Source organism: Hyaena hyaena, unplaced genomic scaffold (genome assembly GCF_003009895.1).
Source record: "Hyaena hyaena isolate Hyena2069 unplaced genomic scaffold, ASM300989v1 scaffold_164, whole genome shotgun sequence".
Taxonomy (NCBI): domain Eukaryota; kingdom Metazoa; phylum Chordata; class Mammalia; order Carnivora; family Hyaenidae; genus Hyaena; species Hyaena hyaena.
This window is the reverse complement of record NW_024080796.1, coordinates 1,847,487-1,870,633: the sequence shown is the minus strand read 5'-3', so window position 1 is coordinate 1,870,633 and position 23,147 is coordinate 1,847,487. Positions and strand designations below refer to the sequence as shown.

Genomic DNA, 23,147 nt, shown 5'->3' with positions numbered 1-23,147 from the left:
ATGAAATAGCAAAGTCATGCTGGTGATAACAATAGCTAACATTTATTGAAGTCTTATTAGGTTCCAGGAGTTGTACCTTCCCACTGAATTCTCCTAACAACCTTAAGAGGTGTGTACTATTATGATCACCTTTGACAGGTGAAAAATTGAGACACAGAGACATTTTTTTTTTTTTTTTACCCAAGATTAAACAGCCGAGAAGTGATGGGACTCCAAGTAGTTGAGTTAGGCAGTCTGGCTCTAGGGCCTCACTGTCCCAAACAGTAGCCACTAGCTACATGCGTCAGTTGACCACTTTAAATGTGGCTTATCTGAATGGAGGTAATGTTGTAAGTACAAAAGATACACTGGACTTGAAAGCTTCATGTAAAAATATGTGAGTTACCTGATTAATCATTTTTTATTTAAAGCAATTTTTAATGTTTATTTATTTATTTTTTTTTTAATTTTTTTTTTTAATGTTTTATTTATTTCTAGGAGAGAGAGAGACAGCGTGAGCAGGGGAGGGTCAGAGAGAGAGGGAGTCACAGACTGAAACAGGCTCCAGGCTCTGAGCTGGCAGTCAGCACAGAGCCTGACGCGGGGCTCGAACCCACGAACCGCGAGATCATGACCCAAGCGAAAGTCGGACGCTTAACCGACTAAGCCACCCAGGCGCCCCCATGTTTATTTATTTTTAAGAGAGAGACAGAGCATGAGCATGAGAGGGGCAGAGAGGGGGAAGACAAAGAATCCTTATCAGGCTCCAGGCTCTGAGCTGTGGCTTAAACCCACAGACCACGAGATCATGACCCGAGCTGAAGTCAGACACTTAACCGTGAGCCACCCACGTGCCCACCCCATTAGTTAATCAATAAGATACTGATTATCTATTAAAATATTGCTTTGGATATATTGAACTAAATAAAAGATAAAAACTAAGTTTACCTGCTTCTTGTTAGCTATTTTAATGTGTTTACTTGACAACTTAAAGTTACATATGTGGCTCAAGGTATATTTCTGTTGGATAGTACCCTCCTGGAACTTAACTCTGAAGTTGTTTAGCAACAAACAGATAAATAAACAAACTTGAGTTTTGTAATATCCACAAAGTTAACCAGGAATGAAGAAAGTTACAGAGCAGAGCAGTCATATTGGGTCCTGTAAAGAAGGGAGGATATATTCTGCTTGGAAACTGAAAAGGACACAGAGGCAATTTGTGGTAACTGTGAAGGGGCTTATTTCTCCCTGAAATTAAAAGAAAATATTTGGTCAAGAATGAGTTGGTTTCCTAGAAACCAGACAATCTCGGAGCACTGGTCTTGGACCAAAATATACTAAACCAAAGTAAACAATCAACTTACGGGCAGGATGACCTAAAAAAAAATGGATTTGGGGTGATTTGACAACAGGGAGAAGTGAGGAGATATGGAGCAATATTTTCAGTTAAATAAAATGGGATCAGGATCAAGTAAGACGATCCTTGATGAGCTCCCAGACCAAGGTTCAGCTGGGGAGCATCAACCGGTTGTGCACTTGTTAAGTTATGGAACTGCATCTGTACTATTTGGGAACAGATGATATATGGTAGAGTATTGCTGCTCTGAAGCCTACGAGTGTACCAGTCCTTCCTCCAGGCTTTCCCACATTCAGCATAAAGGGCTAATGGCTGACAGACCAGGGGCCCAAGACCCTGCTCTGTCCCTAAGGCCACCTTTAGTTCTGATTGGCAGGTGAAGTTACTAGTTGTTAAATGGTTTGAATATTATCCATGCTTGAGGGACACTGTAACTTGTAACTTCTCTACTCTTGCATAGTTTGCACCATCATTTATCAGAGAAAGTTGTATTCTCACGATCAGAGCAAGTTGTATTCCCCAGAATATTTTTCAGAGAGAATAATCTATTACATTCTTCACAAGAAACAACTTGAAAACGCCACCTGGGCTAGAGGCTGAGTTTCAGGGACTTCAAAATTGAAGAAGCTTCTGCTTGATACAGTAAGAATTTCATGAGTAAAGTATAAATAAAAACGTATATACACACTCTGCAAGAATAGGTGAATGATGGAGCGAGGGTGTGGAAGAGCCACGGAGATGATACACGTCCACTCTGACCATTAGTGCGGCCCTTCCCTGGGTCTCTCCAAACCTTATAGGAAAGCACTAAGCTCACAGGATGGATGAACGACGTAGATGTTTTCCCACTTTCTGCACAAACCAGTTAAGTCTGGAATTCGTGTTTCAGTTGGCTGGGGAAGGGTATGCTATGTCTGGAGTCAGGGCAGACATAGCCACTTGGAGGGAGACTGAGAGAATGTAAGACACAGGAGTTGTAAGAAGTTAGGAAAGATTTTTTTTTTTTTTTACTGTTCTGGCCTAAGAATTGATATTTGGACCAAAGTCAGTAAGACTGCCCGAGAGTAGGAGGCACCACCTGACATGTGGGCTTCAAGCGCAGACTTAGCTCCTTATTTAAATATCTGTTGCATATATTCCAATATCAGTGTTCTTTGAGGAAGGGCAACAAAGGAGAAAAGCGAACCAGACTTTGGAGGAGAAATTTCCCCAGGTGCCAGTGATGGAAAGACACCAAATGATGTGGCACCTTCTCCCGTTGACTTTTCAAGGACTCCTCATTTCCTACCTCTTACGGCCAAATCCTGCAATCAGAATCCCCAGCATGCCCGCTTGTAAAATGGGAATACCGTTTATGTGAAGAAAAAAATGTATGTGGCTAATAAACATGAAAAAGGTTTCGCCTCAGTCTACTGAAAAAATATGGAAATTAAAGCAACAATGACATATCATTTTTCAGCGACCAAATTGGCAAATATTTTAGACGATATTAACTGCGGAGGATAGTGAGATCAGCACTTTCATACGGTGCTTACAAGGGTGTGAAACAAGAGGACATTTTTGGAAAACAGTGTGTAAAAATGTATTAATGACTTTTAAAAAGTTAATCTCCCTGACTGATTCTTCCCTAATTCTACTTCTAAGAGACTGTCTTTGTGACACGAGATATGCAGAGAAGCAGAAACCAATGTATCCCTCACAGTACTGTTTACTAAGTACTTCCTGTGTCCACCAGTACACTAAGTGCTTTACAGGTACCGTCTCATTTACCCTGTGAGGAAGGTGCATGGCTGACCCGCTTATAGGTAAGGAAGCATGGCAAGAGAGGCTAAGTAATTTGCGTAAGGTGACAAATAGGTAACTAATTTGTATAAGGTGGTGGAGTTCTGGTCCAGCCTAGACAGTCTTACCACAGAGTTCCTGCTCTTAACCCCTAGGCTGTAAGGCAGTATAGTGCTTACCTATCATATTATTTTTGTTTCCTCTTTGTTCCTCTGCTAGACTATGAAAGCTTCAGCAAGAAGCTCCTATCTCTGTCCCCAGCCTCTGATCTAGTGTCTCATGTTTATGAGGTCCTTGTAAATACCTGCTGGAGGAACAGACTAACAGAACCTTTATTGTCCTCAGAGCCAACTCCTCACTTACGCTTAAACTGTTCCCACCCTGACGTCTCACACTACTAATGACTGGTAATCATCACCACCACCACCACCACCATCTTCCCTGCCCTCTGTGAAAATGTTCCTGATTCCTGATCATGTGTGATCCTTTCATTTTCTAAGCCCCGTGACATTTGTTTTCATTCACTTTGTGATCATGACGTTGTATTTTGCATTATTGTTTCTTACATGTTCCAGGTGTCAGAACTACAAACCCTTTTCCATCAAGGAGAGTTTTTCCCCACACATCTGTATCCTGCTTAGTGCTTAGGAAAGGGTCTTCCAAGTAGTGTGTGTGTTCAGGAATAATTAAATGCATGTCTTTATTTTTTTTTAATTTTTTTAATGTTTTTATTTATTTCTAGGAGAGAGAGAGAGAGAGACAGCGTGAGCAGGGGAGGGTCAGAGAGAGAGGGAGACACAGACTGAAACAGGCTCCAGGCTCTGAGCTGGCAGTCAGCACAGAGCCCGACACGGGGCTCGAACCCACGAACCGTGTGATCATGACCTAAGCGAAAGTCAGACGCTTAACCGACTAAGCCACCCAGGCGCCCCTAAATGCATGTCTTTAGAAGTAAATATATAAGGTTAGATGATTCATAAAACTCAATCCCCAACTAGAGCTCTTGATAAAAAGACTTTATCAAAGCACTGCATTGTTGGCACCGCTGTATACATTTAAAATTTCTAAATCATATATACTCTTACTTTGTATGTTTGACCTTGCAAGATTAGTCGCCAAATGGGTGCCAGTCCCTTCTCCTATGCCCCTATTCCCCAGTTAAGGTCTGTAAGATCAGACTGAATGCCTGTTCTAGACTCAGCAATTCTATTATTCTCCTCCACATTACTCCTAGTTTCCACTCTAGGGATGAATGTTTTCTGATCAAGTTGGCTTGGAACCACCTTGGGCTAATGAGCTGTAGTTCACTCACTTGAATGTTTACCTTTCAACTTATTCTACTTCTGTTTTTTCACTTTTCAGTAAAACCTCATGTGCAAAATTAACTAAATTGGACCCAAAGTTGTTCCATCTTTATCTAATGTGTGTAACTGGTTTTGCACTCATTTGTATTAGTCATCAGCTTGGGTAAAAAGAAGGGTCCATCTTTTGGTTTTTGATTTACTGCCAAAACTCCCTTTTACATTAACAGGAAAAGCAATTTCACCTTTGAAGGTCTCCCTAATATCCATGCCAGTTTTCTCAAGAATACTGACAGTGTACTCAGGCCATGGTTCAGCCTGATTCTAGGCGTCAGGTGGAAAGAGAACTGGACATTCTGAATAATCTGCTAGTGGACCCTGACCTTGTTTTTTTCCTCCTAGTTTGTCTCTGGCTTGCAGCATTTCATGGTATAATTGTTTTCTCCTTCACTGATTCCAGGATAGGTTCACTCTTCTGGAATGTTTATGTCTGGAAGGACTTCCAAAATCAGCCTTATGCTGTGTTGAAACTGGTCCTCCTCCATGAACCGCTAATTCTTTATGTGGATATGGGTTCATATTGCAGAAACCCCATTATCTTATAGAAGATTCCACCACTTTCCTTTTTTGTCAGTGGTTTCAGCTGAACTATACCAATCTGTACAAGAGTTTCTAGTAACTTAAAAGACATAGGAGGAAGTTTGAAGGAAGAAGTTTCTCCCAGTAGGATCTTCCTCCCAATAGGATCCAATAGGATCTTTGACCCACCTCTTCTCCAGAGATCACTGTTGTCCATACCAAGAATGATACTTTTGTTATGCTTGAAAAAAGTTTTTTACTTCTTCCCAAGGAAAGTCCATGTTAGTCTTTGGGTGCTTTTAGGAAGATGCAGACTTCTTTTCCAAAGGGATTCTCTGTGTCCACCTTGATAAAGAAGCAACCAACAGCTTTTACTAGACCGTTATGTTCCATCTCACCATGGCCTGCCTCATGTGTATTTAACAGATGTGTACTCCTTATATACCGATCTTTCTATGTTGACTCCCTTCTGCCTTTTGTCCACATGCACACACGGTATTGTGCAGGTGTATGCATGTACAAACTCACAACTGAGAGCATTAGCTATTTTAGAGAATATAAAAATCGAATTTGGGAAAAAGAAGGAAAATGTAGGCATTCAATACAGAAAATTTTATCTCTTTCATAGAGACTTGGAGTTTCAGCATGGCTAGATGGGAAGGAAAAGTCTGCGGATGCATATGAAAACACTGGTCTCTTCTGCACTTCCAGTTCCAACCCAATACCCCCACTGGAATCCAGCTGTTCACGAGCTCCTACTATGCTAGTCATTGAACATGAAATTTACTCACAAGTATAATCAGTGACATCATTGGGCCCTTCCAGGGAATGGACTTCAGATCATTTCTCTTACCATTGAGGGTGTAGGTAAGAATGGAGGTTGAGGCTTTGCTAGATGAGAATACATTAGGTAGAGAGCTGGGGGTGGTTTTGACGACAAGGAATACTGTTGGAGACTGTGATTATTTTTGTAGACCTGTGAAGATATTTAGAAATTAGTTGATTTGTAAAAGCAAAAAAAAAAATCTTTTACAAGGCTGCTCCATTACCTGTGATGAAAGTGTACTCTCTTAAATGATCTCGATATTTAGAATTTCAATGTATTACTCCCGTGTGTCTCTTTTTACTCTCAGCTGAGGTATTCTGCATGTATGGTGTTCTCATATATTTGGAAAGGGACAACCAGGAGCCCATGTGTGCTGGGTTATATTAAAGGTCCCGTCAAACTCAAAAGTTGTATTCGATCAAATAGAATGGATGTTTAGACAATCAAGACCATAAAATTGATGATGAATTTGTCAGCCATTTTGTAAATATGCATGAAACATACTCTTCCTTGCTTATGTTTTCGGCCATCATATGTTGTGAGTAGAGTTACACATAACGTGCTGCAAATTGACTGTGTGCCAGGCACTGTGCTAGGCAGCTTCATGTGTATTGCCTTATTTGATCCTTGTTACAAATCTACAAATTAAGAATTAGCACTTTTATTTTCTAGAGGAAAATAAGTGAAATAACCATCTAAGATCACACACCTAAGAAGTATCCAGATTTGAATATGAGGGTTCCCCCCCCCCCAATCCAGTTCTTTTACCATAGCCCTAGTATGCATCTTCCCTTACTTACTGCTTTTTCACTGTGGCTTCTTAGTAAATCTTCCTTCTAAAACCATGTAAGTTCATTCCTATGAAAGGGATGTAGCTTTGTTAGCATGTATTACATAGCTTGCTAAAGCAAATAGTCTTTAATCTCCAAGTAGACTCTAAACCATCAAGTAAATTATTTGGCTTTACCTCCAAGTACATCGTACTTACTTGCTGTGCCCAATTTTCTGTTAGCCAAGTGTTACGTACTGAATAAACACCAGTGGCTGGATAGATGAAAGAAAGATGGAAGAATGCTGTTAAGGGATGTGCCTAAGAAACTGGGAGCTGTACATAAAGCTCTGGTTGCCAGCTTTGTGTTGAAGTGGTAATCCTAAAGGCTAAAGTAAAGTGTACTTGACCTTTCATCTCAATGCTGATAACACTGTAACCTCCTTCTACGTAAGAAATTTCAGTAAAATCTGTTAAATATTTCAGAAACGAATCTTGTTGACAATTACTTAGCCACCATTTTACAGAGGGTAAACTTGATATTTTACCTTGTTATTTCCTGGTACCCTCACAATGAGCCAAATTTGGTCAAAGTCAATGAACGCTGAGTTCTTTTAAAGTAAGCATGGTCAGTATGGAATGTCCCAGAGTTTAGAAGAAACAGAACTCCAAGTTTGATGGTTAGAGGCAGTTCTTTCATCCTAAACTCCAAGGAAGTGGGAAATGAATTTATTTGAACAGAGTGCAGAACAGCTGTAGTACGGTGAGGAAAAAGTTGAAGACTGGGATGGATTTAGTTTTGTTCAGGGTGTATTGATATGGTACTGGAGAAAGAAGGACAAGGTGGGAGAAATTTCATTTCTTGTAACTATGGAGAACAAAATGTAGTCAATATTTTAGAAGCCAGTGGGGCCATATGCAGAAATTTTTTAAAAAATAGCTGATGCATAGTGGCATGTGTACCCCAATGTTTATAGCAGTGCTTTCAACAATAGCCAAATTATGGAAAGAGCCTAAATGTCCATCAGCTGATGAATGGTTAAAGAAGATGTGGTTCATGTATCCAATGGAATACTACTTGGCAATGAGAAAGAATGAAATCATGCCATTTTCAACAACATGGATGGAATTGGAAGGTATTATGCTACGTGACATAGTCAGAGAAGGACAGATATCATGCTTTCACTCATATGTGGAACTTGAGAAACTTAACAGAAGACCATGGGGGAAGGGATGGGAAAAAATAATTACAAACAGAGAAGGAGGGAGGCAAACCATAAGAGACTCTTAAATACAGAGAACAAACTGAAGGTTGATGGAGGGGATGGTGGAGAGGGGAAAATGCGTGATGGGTATGGAGGAGGGCACTTGTTGGGATGAGCACTGGGTGTTTATGTAAGCAATGAACCATGGGAATCTACCCCAAAAACTAAGAGCACACTTTACATACTGTATGTTAGCCAGTTTGACAATAAATTATATTAAAAAAAGAAATTCAAACAAAACAGAAGTTCAGGCAAAATAAACAGCTCACTTTCTGAACTGTTAGAAATTGGCCTGCTGTTGCAGGAACACGGAAGCTGTGACCTCATCACAATGTATTATGTGGCTGTGCTCCTTATTTTTCATTGTATATGTATAATCTGCATATAATCTGTGGTACTTGATGTCATCTGCCAGCTTTATTTATTTATTTTGGTTGCATGTTTGCAATGAATATCCTAACTCTCAATGTCTGTGAAAGGGACGTGATTTTGTGAGTATCTAACATAGTTTGCTAAAGCAGAGTCTTTATTTCCAAGAAAACTCTAAATCATCAAGTAAATTATTTTACTTTATCTTCAAGTGAGTGGTACCTACGTGCTGTGCCTAGTTCTATGTTAGCCACGTGTTATGTACTAAACAAACACCAATAAGAAGGGCCTTGGGGCCAGAGTCTTATGTGAATGACCTTGAATTACTAAAGGTGACTCTGTCCAACCCCCCTTTCTCCTCTACCAGTCTCAGGCTAGAGACTAAGCCTGATTCACAACAAGGTAAAGGTCATCTAGGAAGGTATTTTCCTCATGAAAATGGGAAACTATAGAATAAATTTGAAGGATGGTGCTATAAAGCAAGAAAATGGTAACTCATGGTAGCTCTTTTGATTGCCAGGAGCAAAGACCAACTAAGTTATCTCATTAAAAATAAATACACAAACCAAACAAAAACAAAATGCCAGGAAATTTATTATGAGATACATATGGAGAGAGCTGGAAAGCTGTGAGGAACTAAGGCCATCCAAGATCAGCTCCCTGCTCAAGAACGGTTGTGGTCTATATTTTAAAGTCTTTCTGATTCTCCCATGCGTCTGAAGACTTCTACTTCAGGCTTCCTCTGCCACCCGATAGCTTCTGTTTTCTAACTGTTTCACGGTGCTCCTGACCATGGTTTGTCATGCATCCTGATGTGGTCCACGTTATAGATAAAAGACCTTCCCATTCTTTCATGCTTTTTGTTTCAGATTCCTGAGGGAGTCAGAGAGTCTGATGAACTGGGTTCTTTGTTTCAGATCAGGCCCAGACTGCTTAAGGACAGGTGGCTTCAGCCAGGCACCCACTTCTAGTTAATAGTACCTGTGCTGTGCAAAGGGATGCTGACTGAGCCTGTGGACAAGGGAGGTTGATCTGAAAGAAAAATTAGGCTTGATTGATATGTTACTTGACATATCAAAGAAAAAGGCTTAAACGAGTCTGCCTCTAGAGCAACATGAAAGCCCTCTTCTAGAATATATTTAATAAAAAAAGCCAATTAAGTATCTGAAAAGTTTTACTGTGACCAAAGCAGATATCTGCCTTTATGTGAAGGAAATGAGAGGGGAATCTGGAAGTTATTTTACTTTACAACAGGAATGGATTAGGAAGTTGAGAGAATTAAGAAGAGATGAATTTACCCTTCATCACCTACCCTTCATCATCAAAGTGCCTTACTGAACTGCAGCACCTATTGGGCTCCAAGGAGATGGTATGTCACCCCATTTATATCTGGAAAAACCTCTGGTTCCGATTGTGTCCTCTTCTTTTTTTTTTTTTTTTTTTTGGAAAAAAGGCAGCAAACTATGTCACCATGTCATTACTCAGGGATGGGATGCCATTGCTACTTCTATTCATTTAATTTCATGAGGCCCAGAATAAAATATCTGGGAATATACATTTGCTTTATCAGTAAGAAAGTAATAAAAAAATCATGTTTTCTTAACAAGTTTTGAGGCAGTTTTGAGAACTGATGGCATTTAGGTAGTCATCTGTTTTTAAGTGAATGGGCACAGGCACTCACAGACTGAACTGGAGGAAATTTGGTATTGGCTACTTTGGTGAATTGCTTGGATTTAAGTTTGCATTCCTAGGTCATCTCTAGGTAAGAAACACTGAAGTGATTGATCTCTTGCCCAATGTGTATAATTACTGAAAACTGTTGGAGAGCCGAAGGGAAAGAATCAGTGTAAAGAAAATAAATACATTGAGAGAGGGGAAAGACTAGGAATTATCATTCCCCTAGCTTTTCTGGAGGAACACTGCAAAGAAATCTTAACAAAATCAATTTGCAATTATTTGGAGAGAAGAATGTTTTTTAACTGCATAGTCTGGCTTCATAAAGGACAAGTCCTGTCATACTAATCTAATCTTCTGAGATGAAAATGAAAGGCTGGATAGATCAAGGAGAAAGATTTATATATAATTCGTTTAGACTGTAAAGTGCTGTGGATATGATACTGTATGAGATGTCCATCAACCCCTACATTGCTGCCTGAGATGGTGGACATCAGAGGCTCATCATCTACCTGAAGACAAATCTAAGGTTCAAAGTCAGTGTTACTTATATTTCTATCTACACTCATATTTGGATTGAAATGTATGGGTGTTTAACTTACTGATAGTGGGAGAACTGGCAAGGACAGAGATAAGTAAAAAGAAGCTTAAAAAATATAACCATCCAGCCATACTGCCCTTTGTTCTCATCATTCCTATGACATATTCTAAACCTCATGTTATCATTTAGCTTAGGAAAGTCATCAATTATTTTGTGCATTTTGATCTTATCTTCTAGTTAGCTCACCCTAAGAATGAGGATAATGACTTTCACTTCATGTCTACCTCCCACAGCACCTGATGGATATTAATAAATGTTTTATTGATTAACAAACAATAAGATCATAAATAACAGGTTGTATGATGTCCAGTAGAAGAATACTATAGGGTAATAATGTACACCAAATCCATCACCAGTTAGCAGTACCCATGTGCTAGTGAAAGGATGCATAGGAATGAAGCCTAAGGAGCTCATGAAAATAATCTGTACTACTAGGCCAGGGGGTAGAATTTAACCGGATGACTGTGATCATTCTGTGGTTTACAATTGAAATAGGAGATGTAGATGGTTCAGATGGAGACATAGGGATGAGTAAAGGAAGCTTGAAGATGCGTGAGGTTGTGGTTGAATGTGTGCATGCTGAAGTCAGACCTAGCTGGATTCTCAAATCAACAGTAACCTTGGGTGAGTTACTTAATTTCTCTAAAGCTCATTTTCTCTGTAGGTGAAATGGGGAGTAATGGGGCTTAGTTCCCAGGAATGTGAGTATTAATTGACACAGTACATGTATAGCATCAAGGACACTATAAGCCACTCAAATGTTATAATAGGAACCATATCCTTCTTGAACCAAGCCATCATCCATCTTGAAATCAGTTTGATTTAGTTCCATAAAGATTTTGAAGGCCTATCATATTGCCTTTCATCAGGGAAAGCATGAGAGCCAAAGGGCTCAATCTGCACCATGATGGAAGCAGGATAGACATATGGAAGAATTTCTGAAAGTCAAGATTGCCATTGACCTATGTAACTGAGGAAACTTGTGGAATTTTCTTCAAAGACTTGGAAAATCCTCTAATTCCACGTCACATTCTCCCAAACCGGTTTAACTGCAGTCCTTTCCTAAGATGGACTGTGTCTTCTCAAGCCACTCTGCTTAAGGTCTGTTCTTTGAGATCTTGGGCCGGCATTATTTAACAGAGAGCGTAAGCTGTACTTAGAAAAGATAAACATGTTGGCACCTTTTAGCAATGCCAAATTAACATTAAAATGTCATTGCTGAGCCATAAGGATGCTCCCGTTTTGTTTCGTTAGCATAGATCAGGATTCACAGTCAGCTAATATAAATTTGATAGCTTCAGGTGAGTTGTTTTACTGCCAGTTCTAAAGATGACGAGACTGTATGTGAGACTCATACTTGTCTGAGATGATTCATCCATGGGCAGAGGCCCCCCTGTGAAGGATCCAGATTAGAGATTAATAACTGCTACATCTGATTGTGACAATGACTCTTCTCCAGAGAGCTCTGAGCTGCTTTCAGTTTGAAATGCCAGTTGGCATTTTCTTTTAAAGAGCTCTTTTTTTTTCTGTTTGCATGCCTCCCGTCAGAGGAAAAGTATTCAGGTGAAGTGCTATGAACTATAGAAATGTTGAAGACCCATAAACATGGATTAAAAACAAGTAAACAAACTTCAAAATAAAAATGAATAAATGGGCCATCTGTTGACCTGCCGAATTCTTACTTGCAGGAAGGATCTTGCCAACTTCGATATCTCTTTTGAGTGAAGGCTGCTGCTTGTCCTTGTTTGGCAAGTCTTCCAGAATAGGGTCGAGAAATTGATAGCATTTCACCTCCCCAAGGCCCCAGAGAGGAGAATGGAAGCATGGGTTGGACTCAGGGTGTAAGCCGCTTAGGACGTTCTAATGGAGTCTTTATCTGTTGAAGTAGGACTATGGGGAAAAGGAGGCAAAGAAGGAAGGAGCCTCTGACTGGGCCTCAGTGTTGACTATAGCGGTGATAAAATTGCTTCTGGAAAGGCTGGCAGAGTTGGTCACTGAGTCAGAGGGCACAGGCTGGGCCAGAGCGACCCTTGACTGGATTCGAAGCTGGATCTGCAGTATTCTGTGCCTTCTGACCCAAGTAGTCCTTTTTTAGATAGATAAAAAAATGAATAGGTTGTTTTCAAGATTGTAGGGTTAGAAAAATAGTTTTAGTATGGTTCTCCCTGTAGCAGTTTAGGAGCTGGGAACTGATTCTAATAGATTGTGTTGTACTCTCAGTGAGGCTTTATATACCCATGCCATCCAGAGCATGAGGAAAAGAAAATGAAAAGTAAGCAATTAGGAACTCTGGACTCTTAAGGATCCATTTTTAGTGCTAATAAACAGCAGGCATAAATGAGGCATAGCAAAAGTTAGAGTTGAATAATTCTGGAAAAGGGGAGTAATTTTCAGTATAAAATGAAGAAAATCTTAAGTAAGCTTGGAGGCACCCAGTCATATACTGGGCATCAATTGCACTCTATTGAGGCCATGCGTACTGGAATCTGAATAGAAAGTCTAGGGAAGGTCAGAGAGCTGGGAAGACTGGACTAAACCTTTCCAGGGGGTTGCCTATCACAGCATGGGGGGCCAGCAAGCTCCAAGAAACCTCTTTTGGACCAGATAATCCATTTGGTATGATTCAGATTGGTGTGGGTATGCAGGGATTTGATATAATAGTAGACAAAGCAGTAGCTTTGGCACTACTGATGTGCTAATCATCTCACTGTTAAAGTCAGGAAAGGAGCATCAGACCTCAGCTGGCCAGCACTGGGGGTGTTGGCAGTTTGTCAGGGACTGTGCAGAACAGTTGGAAGTTCTGAGTAGGGAGCCTCATCCAAAAGAGATGGAATAAAACTCAAGACATGTGAAAGACGCTTAGCGCTTAGTCCTTTGGATTGGACCCACGGAGGCTGTTAGGAGGAAGGCTTCTTCTGAGTGGATATATCTGTACTCAGCCAGGCTGCCATTAGGTTCACCCAATTCTGGGCCTAGTGGAGCCCACTTAGCTCTAGAAGATATTGTAGGTGAAGATAATCCTTGGCTAGTCCCAGTCAAAAGACCGGAAGGCATGAAGGCCTGCTGGGTGGCTAACGTTCTAAGTCCTACAATCGAGAGGGCCCGAGACAGGCAGGTGCTGACAAGCTGTTGAGGATATGTATATATATATTTTTAAAATGCCTGTATGCAATTTTATTTTCATTTCTGGAGCCCTTCAAAATGCGTTGCCTCTTTTAGATGGAGGACCAAATTGGTTTGGGAGATGTGAATAAATTCAAAGCCGCGTTAATTGTGAACAGCCGTACTTTGCTGATGTGAGGAAGCAGTGATCAGTTTTCCAATCCAGAGACAGGCATACCGATCACTGGATGTTTGGTGTGAAAAACTTTCTCGGAACGTTTCTTTCCACCATTGGAGACAATGGCTTGTTACCTTGTTCCAAATGATTGGTCCAAATTCTAAAATCAGGGCTGCTTTGTCTTTCTATATGGGAGCAGGGACAGAAGCACAAAGAGCTCTCTATTTTCCAGAGATCTCTTGAAAAGACCCATGTGTATGGCCATAATCACTATGGAGAAGTGGTGCTTTTGTTATTTTCAGCAACAAATGAAGTGGTAACACTCATCGCTTGATCAATTATAAAACGCCCTTCTCTTCCTGTGAGCACCCTCCCCCTTCTCAACTCCCATTGGTATGTGAATGTGATGTTCTGATCAAATATGTATGAAGAGATGGGAATGTTCATTTATTTGAGGCAAATGTCAACGTCTTTATTTTGGAAACTGCTAGTATGTCAAGTACCATGACCGGCTTGTATGTAACCCTGTCCTTTCATTAATAATCACAATTCTTCTGGGGCATCTGGGTGGCTCCATCGGTTGAGTGTTCAGCTTTGGCTCAGGTCATGATCTCACGGCTTGGTCTCAACAGCTGGTGGGTTTGAGCCCCACTTCTTCGGATTCTGTGTCTCCCTCTTTTTCTGCCCCTCCCCCTTTCAAAATAAGTAAACATAATAATAAAACAAGGGTTTTTTTTGTTTTTATTTTTATTTTTTTTATTAGAGAGAGAGACCGCGTGAGCAGGGGAGGGTCATAGAGAGAGAGAGACACAGAATCCAAAGCAGGCTCCAGGCTCTGAGCTAGCTGTCAGCATACAGCCCGACGTGGGGCTCGAACCCACGAACCGTGAGATCATGACCTGAGCTAAAGTGGGATGCTTAACCGGCTGAGCCACCCAGGTGTCCCTAAAACCAGTTTTTTTTAGAAAAAAATAATCACAGTTCTTCTGTGAACTCTACACCCTTGGCTTAAGTGAAGTAGGAGGACTTTGAAGGCACAGACAGTTTGGGATGTAATATTTGATACCTCACACTTTCCTGTTTTTCCCTTGGTGATAGTATTTAGTCTTATGCTGCCTTTCTTTTTATCCTATAAAATGCCCAGATCAATGTTAGTGTTGAACACACATTTTTTTTTTTTAAGTAGGCTCCACACCCAATGTAGGGTCTTAGCTTACAACTCTGAGATTGAGAGTTGCATGCCCCACCACCTGAACCAGCCAGTTGCCCCCACACCTGATTTTACAAATTCACCTAAATAAATTTAGTCTGATACTGATAATCCTATTCCTTAACCAGTACTCTTAGTTTGATACTTACACTATTTTTTTCTGTATCCATTTCATTTTCTTTTCCAACTTTTCCTCACCCCTACCTCTTTCCCTTGCATTTATTTAAAAGTACTTTTATTCAGTCGCCAAACTTCATTGTTGCTGAACTTGTCAGCTTGCTCTTTTATAGAAAAGAACATCTTAATAAAAATATAAGCCCATCCATCTGAGAGTTGTTTTGATGTGCATAATGCAGTAGGCCATAGAGAAGAATTTTAATTTAAGATGAAATGAAATAGCCTTGCTAAGGTTTTGGCAGTCCTGATACCTTAGAGGGGAGCACAAACACATTCTAGAAGTTCCCTTAGTACTCGCCAAGCCCTCTGCTCCCGTCCTTAGTTCTGTACTTCATTTGAGTATTCTAGTGAGAGGAAATCTGCCTTTTATTCTTCCCTTCTTATTGCCCCTTCTGTCTGTCTTATAAGACAGACCTATTATTTTGTCTCTCAGACCTGGACTTAGAAGAACCTTGTAGGCATTCTCACGGTGAATACCTTCCGGTGAATACCTTCCGTTTGCTTCTCAGCCGTGGCTTAGATTTCGTAACTGAAGCACAATCAAGAAGTAGACTCAGTCAGGAGGAAAATGGGGCAAAATTCAAGGAGAAAGCCAAATTACCTTCTGAAAAAAACAAGTAAGAAAAAGAATGCCGGCTTCTGTGGGAGTTGTTTAGTTATCCAGAATGGCTCTTAACCTAGCCCTTCTGCTTAAATTTTTATCCATGGGCTTTGGCAAACCCAGAGTGTTATCCTTTGTGTTTGAAGATTTAACAAAGAATGGATCTGGCATTTAACAGGCAGGAGAGATCATGATTCTCCACTAGTGAGCTTCCAGCATGTGGTTCAGTCATGATATTTCTGACTAATGGCAAGGCCGGAGGACATCAGGCATTTTCCCTATCTTGCAAGGCATTGCTCACAAAACTCTGACGCTATTCAGACCCACCCGCAGTAGCTAACACCAGCAGCCTTAGTCACCCGAAAAACTGCTAGTGTGGAATCCGAATTTCGAGTCCTCAAAGGTGGGGTGAGGGGCCTTTTGGAGTCAGGTGGGGAAAGAAGACCTTTCCCTTATTTTGGGAGAGAAAAGAGATTCTTGTCCTTCACATTCTGCTTCTACTCTGCTTACTCTGGCAGAAGTAAAGAGGAAATAGCCAGGACTTCTGTTAGGCAGCTGGGTAACCCTGACCCCATCATCTCCATGCTTGTTTTCTAAATCTGATGGTAGTGGAGAGAGTTTTCAGTGACACTCTAGCGGTCCTAGCCTTTTATCAGACACAGATCCTCAAGAAATGAATTGAAAGAACAGGAAGATTTTCTTTGCTCCTATACTAAAGGAGGGACGAGGAGGAAAATCAGATTTATTCAGGGTGATTCTGTGTTAATGTTCAGCGGGACTGTCACCCCTATGATGTTATGAGCACTCAGATTTGAATAATGTGAAAGGCTTTGTGATACTAGGAAAACAAAATCTCGACTGGAAAGCCAACAAAGTTAAACTGAGGGTTTGAGGATTATCCGGTTGCAACATCAGTTACTACATTTTTTTAAATTCAACCGAGACCTCATTTCAGGTACTGAATGGCAGCAATGAACAGTGGTCCCCGCCCTCCTGCTGTTTACACTCTAGTTGGGAAGAGGCAGTAAGTTTGTAATAAATATATCAAATACGCTCATGAAGTCTGTTCGATGGTGATAAATGCTATGACGACAAGAAAAAAATGGAGCCGGAGGAGGGGATCAGGCAGGTGTTAGTATTTCACTGCAGGGTCAGGCATGGGCTTTGTTGAGAAGTTGAGGTTTTAGCAGAGACTTGAAACAGGTGCGTGTTAGCCCTGTGGCTAGCTGGGAGAAGAGTGTTTCAGGCAGAGAAAATAGCTAAAATAACGATCTGGGGCAGGAGTGTGTGTGTGTTTAAGAGAGATCAGAGGGGCGCCTGGGTGGCTTAGTCGGTTAAGCGTCCGACTTTCACTTAGGTCATGATCTCATGGTTCGTGGGTTCGAGCCCCGCTTCGGGCTCTGTGCTGACTGCCAGCTCAGAGCCTGGAGCCTGTTTCAGTCTGTGACTCCCTCTCTCTCTGACCCTCCCCTGCTCATGCTGTCTCTCTCTCTGTCTCCTAGAAATAAATAAAACATTTTAAAAAAAGAAAGAAAGGTCAGAGTGCATGGACAGACGAGAAGGAGAGTGGGAGGGTGTGGGGCCCAGGGGGGAAATTGGGGTCCAAAGCAAAGGTGTTGACTTTTTCTTTTTAGTGGGTTGGGAAGTCATTGAGGGTTTGGGGCAGAGAATAACATCTTATGATTTACATTCTTAAAGGATCATCCTGCTTGTTTGTTGAGCACAGACTGTAGGGGGCTGAAGGGCAGAGCAGGGAGACAGTGAGCAGGCTCTTGCAGTGACTGGGTGAAGGAGGATAGTGGCTCAAACAGAGCTGGTGAAAATAGGCTGTGTTCTAGATACCTGATGAAGGTTAGCAATAAGGTTGATTGATTGGATATAGAGTTCCAGAGAAAGCAAGGAGTTGGAACTGGAGGGACTGACCTGGCCTTTAGCTGAAATGGGAAAGGATGGGTTCAGTTTTTGGAAATGTTGGCCATGTTTCTAAGATATCCAAGTGGACATAAAGAACAAGTAGTTTGATACAGAAGTTTGAAGTTTTGGAGAAAGAAGTGGGAGAATGATTGGCATATAAATAGGATTTAAGTCAGGAGATCGGATGAGATGTCAGCGGAGGTGAATGTATGAGGACCAAAGATTAACCCTGGGACACTCAGTTTTAAAAGGTCAGAAGGAAGAGAGGAGTACTAAGGTAGGAGGAAGGTCAAGAGAAGGTGAAGTCCTAGAAACCAAGGAAGGAAAGCATAGGTAGGAGCTAGGCGATCAGCCATGTGAAATGCTGCTCATAGATAAGGGTGATTGTAGGCGTGCTGACAACACCGACTCCATCTTTGGTCCTACCTTTATGCTCCCCTCAGGTGCACAGGTGGCGCCACTTTAGATAACTAGTAGCGCACCCTCACGCGCACAGGTGGCGCCATTTTGGATAACTAATAGAGACCGTCTGGTGTACAGACGGCGCCACTTCAGATAACTACCCTGTGATCTCACCACCACGCCCCTCACTCCATGGAAGCTGGGGATTAAGGTCTGCAGAGGGATGGAGAATAGCTGTGTACTGCTGTAGACTGTCCACTCCTCTCAGTAAGTTACTCTGAACGAAACTCTGTGTAAACGGTATAGAGTGGTTTGCTTCATCTTTTGGTATTAAAGTGTCTTCTCAGTCTGGAGAGTACATTAGTGACTCTAACGATGACTGCAGATGGATGTTCAAGTTGGCAATATCAAGGTTACCTCTGTGCTTCACGAGAGGAGGTTTAATGAAGTCAGAAGTCTGGATGGAGTTAATGTGATAAAGAATGTGAGAAGAGGAATTGGAGGGACTATAGATGATGTTTTCAAGGAATTTTTCACAGAGAAATAAGGAAGTGACCACTAGTATTTTCTTCCCCTCTGCCTGGCTCCGAGGGGGCTCCCCTCACATCTTATAAAAGTGAAGTTTATATATATAACTATTCAAGCATAGCTGCTGACTGTGAGGTCCATCTGTGATAATCAACCTAGATATGATATCACCATAGAACTTTGGAACCAGATGAGACTATCAGAGTTAGTTCAGTTAATCTCCTACCCAATAAAGGGAGCTTTGTTTTATTATTAATACAAAAATACTTTTTTGTATGCTACCTAGATATTCAGAGGTGAATAAGGCACAGTTGCTGCTCTTGAGACAGATTTTTTTTTTTAATGGAAAGAGGCATATATCCTTCCTGCGTGATTAAAAATTAAGATAGAGGCACCTGCAAAATATTATGAAGGCCCAGGGCAGAGACCTAACTTACCTGGGGAAGTGATGAAAGATGATATGATGAAAAGCTAACACTTGAACTAGACCTTAAAGGTGAACATGATGTTTTCCAGGCAGAGGGCTAGGCAGAGTGCTAGGGCAAGAGGACCAGGTCCTTATACACCAGGATGATCAATCATTCAGGGCCGTTTATCCTGGGAAGGGGCATGACTTTGGGCAAGATGGTTGTCTTCAGATGATGCAATTCCCAAAGTGGGCTGATAGCTGAAATCTATTGGCAGGGGCATTAGTAACAACAGTTGCAGTAGTTAATCCTTTATTTCTCATCATTTTTTAAAAGTTTATTTATTTTGAGAGAGAGAAAAAGAGGGAGAGAGCATAGAGAAAGGGCAGAGAGAAAGAGGGAGAGAGAGAGAATCCCAAGCAGGCTCTGCAGTTTCAGCATGGAGCTTGATGAGGGGCTTGAACTCAGGAGCCATGAGATCATGACCTGAGCCGAAATCAAGACCCAGATGCCCACCCAACTGAGCCACCCAGGTACCCCTAATTCTTTATTTCTGAAGGAAATAATCTTTAGGGGATCCGGGTGATACAAAAGAGGAATCTCACAGACTGCTAATTCTCTCAGCAGTTATTTTGGAGATAGATAATAGAAGGAAAAAGTACTTGTTTTTGTTTTTTATTAACAAATAAACATCATGAACATCACAGTGATGGGGGGTTCAACATAATGGTTCTAGGCTGATGGAAACCAATGTACAACTGTACCTTCCCTGTTAATGATCTCAGTCATGGTGGCCCTTTATATGTGAATGCTTCAAAGATGCTCAAAAGGCAAGGTGAAGAAGTACACTCATGCAATAAATGTGACTGGGAATCTTCATTAGGAGATAAAAATGTAAGCGGGGAAGCGTAGTGAGCTGCAAACTGAATTATATCCCTGTCCTTCATCCTAGAAGATGATACTTCTTGTGGGTGATCACTGTGCATGCTGGGTGCCTGCAAAGATGGATGTGTGGCCACCAGTCCTTTCCACTCCATGCACACATGAAGATTGCTCTTTGATTTGTGGCTTTGGCCATAAGTTGCAAAGCCTGTCACTGCTTGCAACTTACAGTTAGCCCAAAGCTTTGTTGAAAAAGAGCCGTCCCATTCCCAGCTGCTGTACACCAGACTGATGTGTCAACTAAATTAATAACACTGGACCGCTCATTATACCAGAAAACATTTGCCCAAGCTATAACTCTGTCTCTTGATTTCTGTTTGGCTTCATTAACCTCTTCTTGGTGTCACAATAAAATGGTCGTGTAAGGTATCCTTTATGGAATGAAGGACTGGCAAGATAAAACAGTTGGACTGGGCATTGATGGGAGAAAGGTCTCAGAAAGGATGATCGTGGAGGATGATGGAATTATGAATTAAGAGGAGAATATGGTGGTGGTGGGGAGAGATGGAGCCATATTAGTTTCTCTCTCTTCTTACTTTCACCTTCTATTCTTAGATTTCTTCACATAGTAGCTGGTGGTTTCTCTAGGAGCTCATTTATAATTGTGAGCAAGTTTCAAGAGAAGACTAAGAGATGGGGTGCCTGAGTGACTAAGTCAGTTAAGCATCCAGCTCTTGATTTCATCTCAGGTCATGGTCTCATGGTTGGTCTCAGGGTTTGTAAGATCGAACCCTGATGACAGCAAGGAGCCTGCTTGTGATTCTGTCCCTCTGCTCCTGCCTCCTTCCCCCACCTCCACCCCATAAATAAACTTAAAAAAAGAAAAGAGAGAGAAAAGACTAAGAGGGTAGAGTTAGTATGCACTAATTTTTTAAAAAAATTATTTTCATTAGCATGGACTTATTTACTATGGGCCCTCAGGGATTATCTCTCAGGGCATGCTCTCTATTTGGACCAGCCAGTGGTCTCAACGATAGATGGAGAGTCTTGGGTATCAAGAACCCCCTTGTGATAAGATGTTCCCTTATCATAGAATGGGTTGAGTTACTTCGTTTGCATTTGGGATCCCTTTCATCCTTAGCCTATACATTTTATTTTATTTTAAGGTATTTTTTAAGTCTGTTTATTTTGAGGGGAGAAGGGGCAGGGAAAGGAGAGAGAGAATCCCAAGCAGGCTCCAGGCTGACGGCAAAGAACCTGCTGTGGGGCTCGATCCCACGAACTGCGAGATCATGACCTCAGCCAAGATCAAGAGTCGGATACCTAACCGACTGAGCCACCCAGGTGCCATCTTAGTCAATCCATTTTAAGGCATATCTGGAAGCTTTGGCCATTTTCTTATATCTACTAGGCTTTGTGAAAACTCAAGTGAAAAAGGGAATTTGGGGACTCTTCAAACAAAACATTTTCTGGAAGTAACCAGGAAAACAAAGAGCCATTTCTCTAAAGCTATTCTGGTGGGAGGTTCTGTCACGGGCCTTCTTTCCTGTCGGGGTTCTCTGTAGACCCCTGACAAAATGGAATAAACTCTTTTGTCCAGGATTCCCACTGTCATCCTACAGCCTGAGGACAAAGTCAGTGTCACCTGAAGAATAGTGCTCGTGTTATAGTAGGAGACCACGGGCAGGGGCCGGCTACGGTTTCGAATAATCACACATGAAGCCCTTAATCTATTCTGACTCAATTCCCACGCCTTCCTGCCCTACCTGCTCTACTTCCCTGAATTCTCTAGTCCTGTGAAGCTCCTCTCTGCCTGTATGTTGAAGCCAGAGGAGGGAGCTATGATAAGCACCATTTCACCCTTAGCAGAAAGAATTGCCCTCCAATGACTAAGCCTCCACTGTTTCATCGTCGATTGCCTGTGGGAACTGTGAAAAATTCAAGCCGCACGAAGCAATCATAGTTCTGGCAGAGCCAAGGAGCTGGCAGCTTTCATTGCCGAATCAGGGTCTTTGGATACCAGCTGGATATCTCCCAACCTGTGTTTTTTTTTTTTTTCCTCAATAATGGGTGCCCAAAAAATACTCAGCAATTTCTCAGCTATATAAGAATATGTTCGTGAACTAAGACATCACCATATAATTTTGTTTAAAAGCCTGGTCTCTTGTGACTGTACTTTGAAGCTCTAGTTTGGGGGATAAGAAAGAACTGCCCCTTTTAGAAAGACACAATTTTGCTAGCCTGGATTGTTATAAAATGGAGATGAACTATCAGATAAAAGATAGGGGGCACTGACCAAGAAAAGAGATGCCATTACCCAGGAGGAAGTCAGGGGAAAGTGGATTGAGAGAGAAGGACAAGGCCGAGAGGGTCTTCATTTTGTGGTTTTAGATTTTTCTAGCTGTAAGGCGGAGATAAAATGCAGGGCTTGACATCTCAGAGCAGCAGGTGAAACACAGCTTAAAATGGGAGAAATTTAAAATGGCTTCTCCCTCTAAAGGAGGGAGAAAACATAAGATTCTCAGAATTGACAGAAGGTTATATGGATAATGCACTGGTCAGACCGAGACCCGTGCTATTAGAGAAGTAAGAGAAAGAACAGTCTTCTGTGTGCTGCTCTGAAATAAACCTTAATCATACATGAGCTCGAGTACAAGTGCTTCTTTCTAACTTGTAGCTCAAATACCCTGTGTGTGCCTTACTCTAACGTGGCAGATCTCATGGTCAGAGTGGAAGATGGAAAACTAAATGTGCTACTAATTCAACAGTTCTATCTTTCTAGAAAAACATACCGGCCAAATCTTCTACTACCATGTGTTTTTCTCTGGCATCCATACCGGAGTACCATCACCTGTTAGGCCAGTGCGTTTCTTCCACCTCCACCAATAGGTTTAAGGATAGATTGGTGGCATTTCCATTTATTCACTCTGATTGAGTGATGTACGTCCACAGTTGTGGAAGTTCAGAAGGCTCAGAAAAGGAAAAGTGTGTATATTCCTAGAACTCCTTTGACAGTGACACCTGACCTGAACTAATGTGAGGCCATTTAGAGTCTTTATCCCATTTAATGTGACTCTTTATATGTTTTGCAATAGAAATCCAGACATATTTGATTATAGGAAGCTGCTCTGTGCTCCAAGGATTTCAGACAATGAGAGTATACACCTATGTTGATTTTTCCACAGAATCTAGGAGGTAGTTTTAGGAAGAAAGGTGCTGCAGATGTTTGCAATTCAAACATCCC

The 23,147-nt window shown here is 41.4% G+C and overlaps 1 protein-coding gene across 1 annotated transcript in view; it reads left to right on the top strand.

Moving 5' to 3' along the window:
- Window positions 1-23,147, top strand: part of GRIN2B (glutamate ionotropic receptor NMDA type subunit 2B) — a 286,938-nt gene that overhangs the window by 85,000 nt on the left and 178,791 nt on the right. The gene's annotated exons all lie outside the window — the stretch shown is intronic.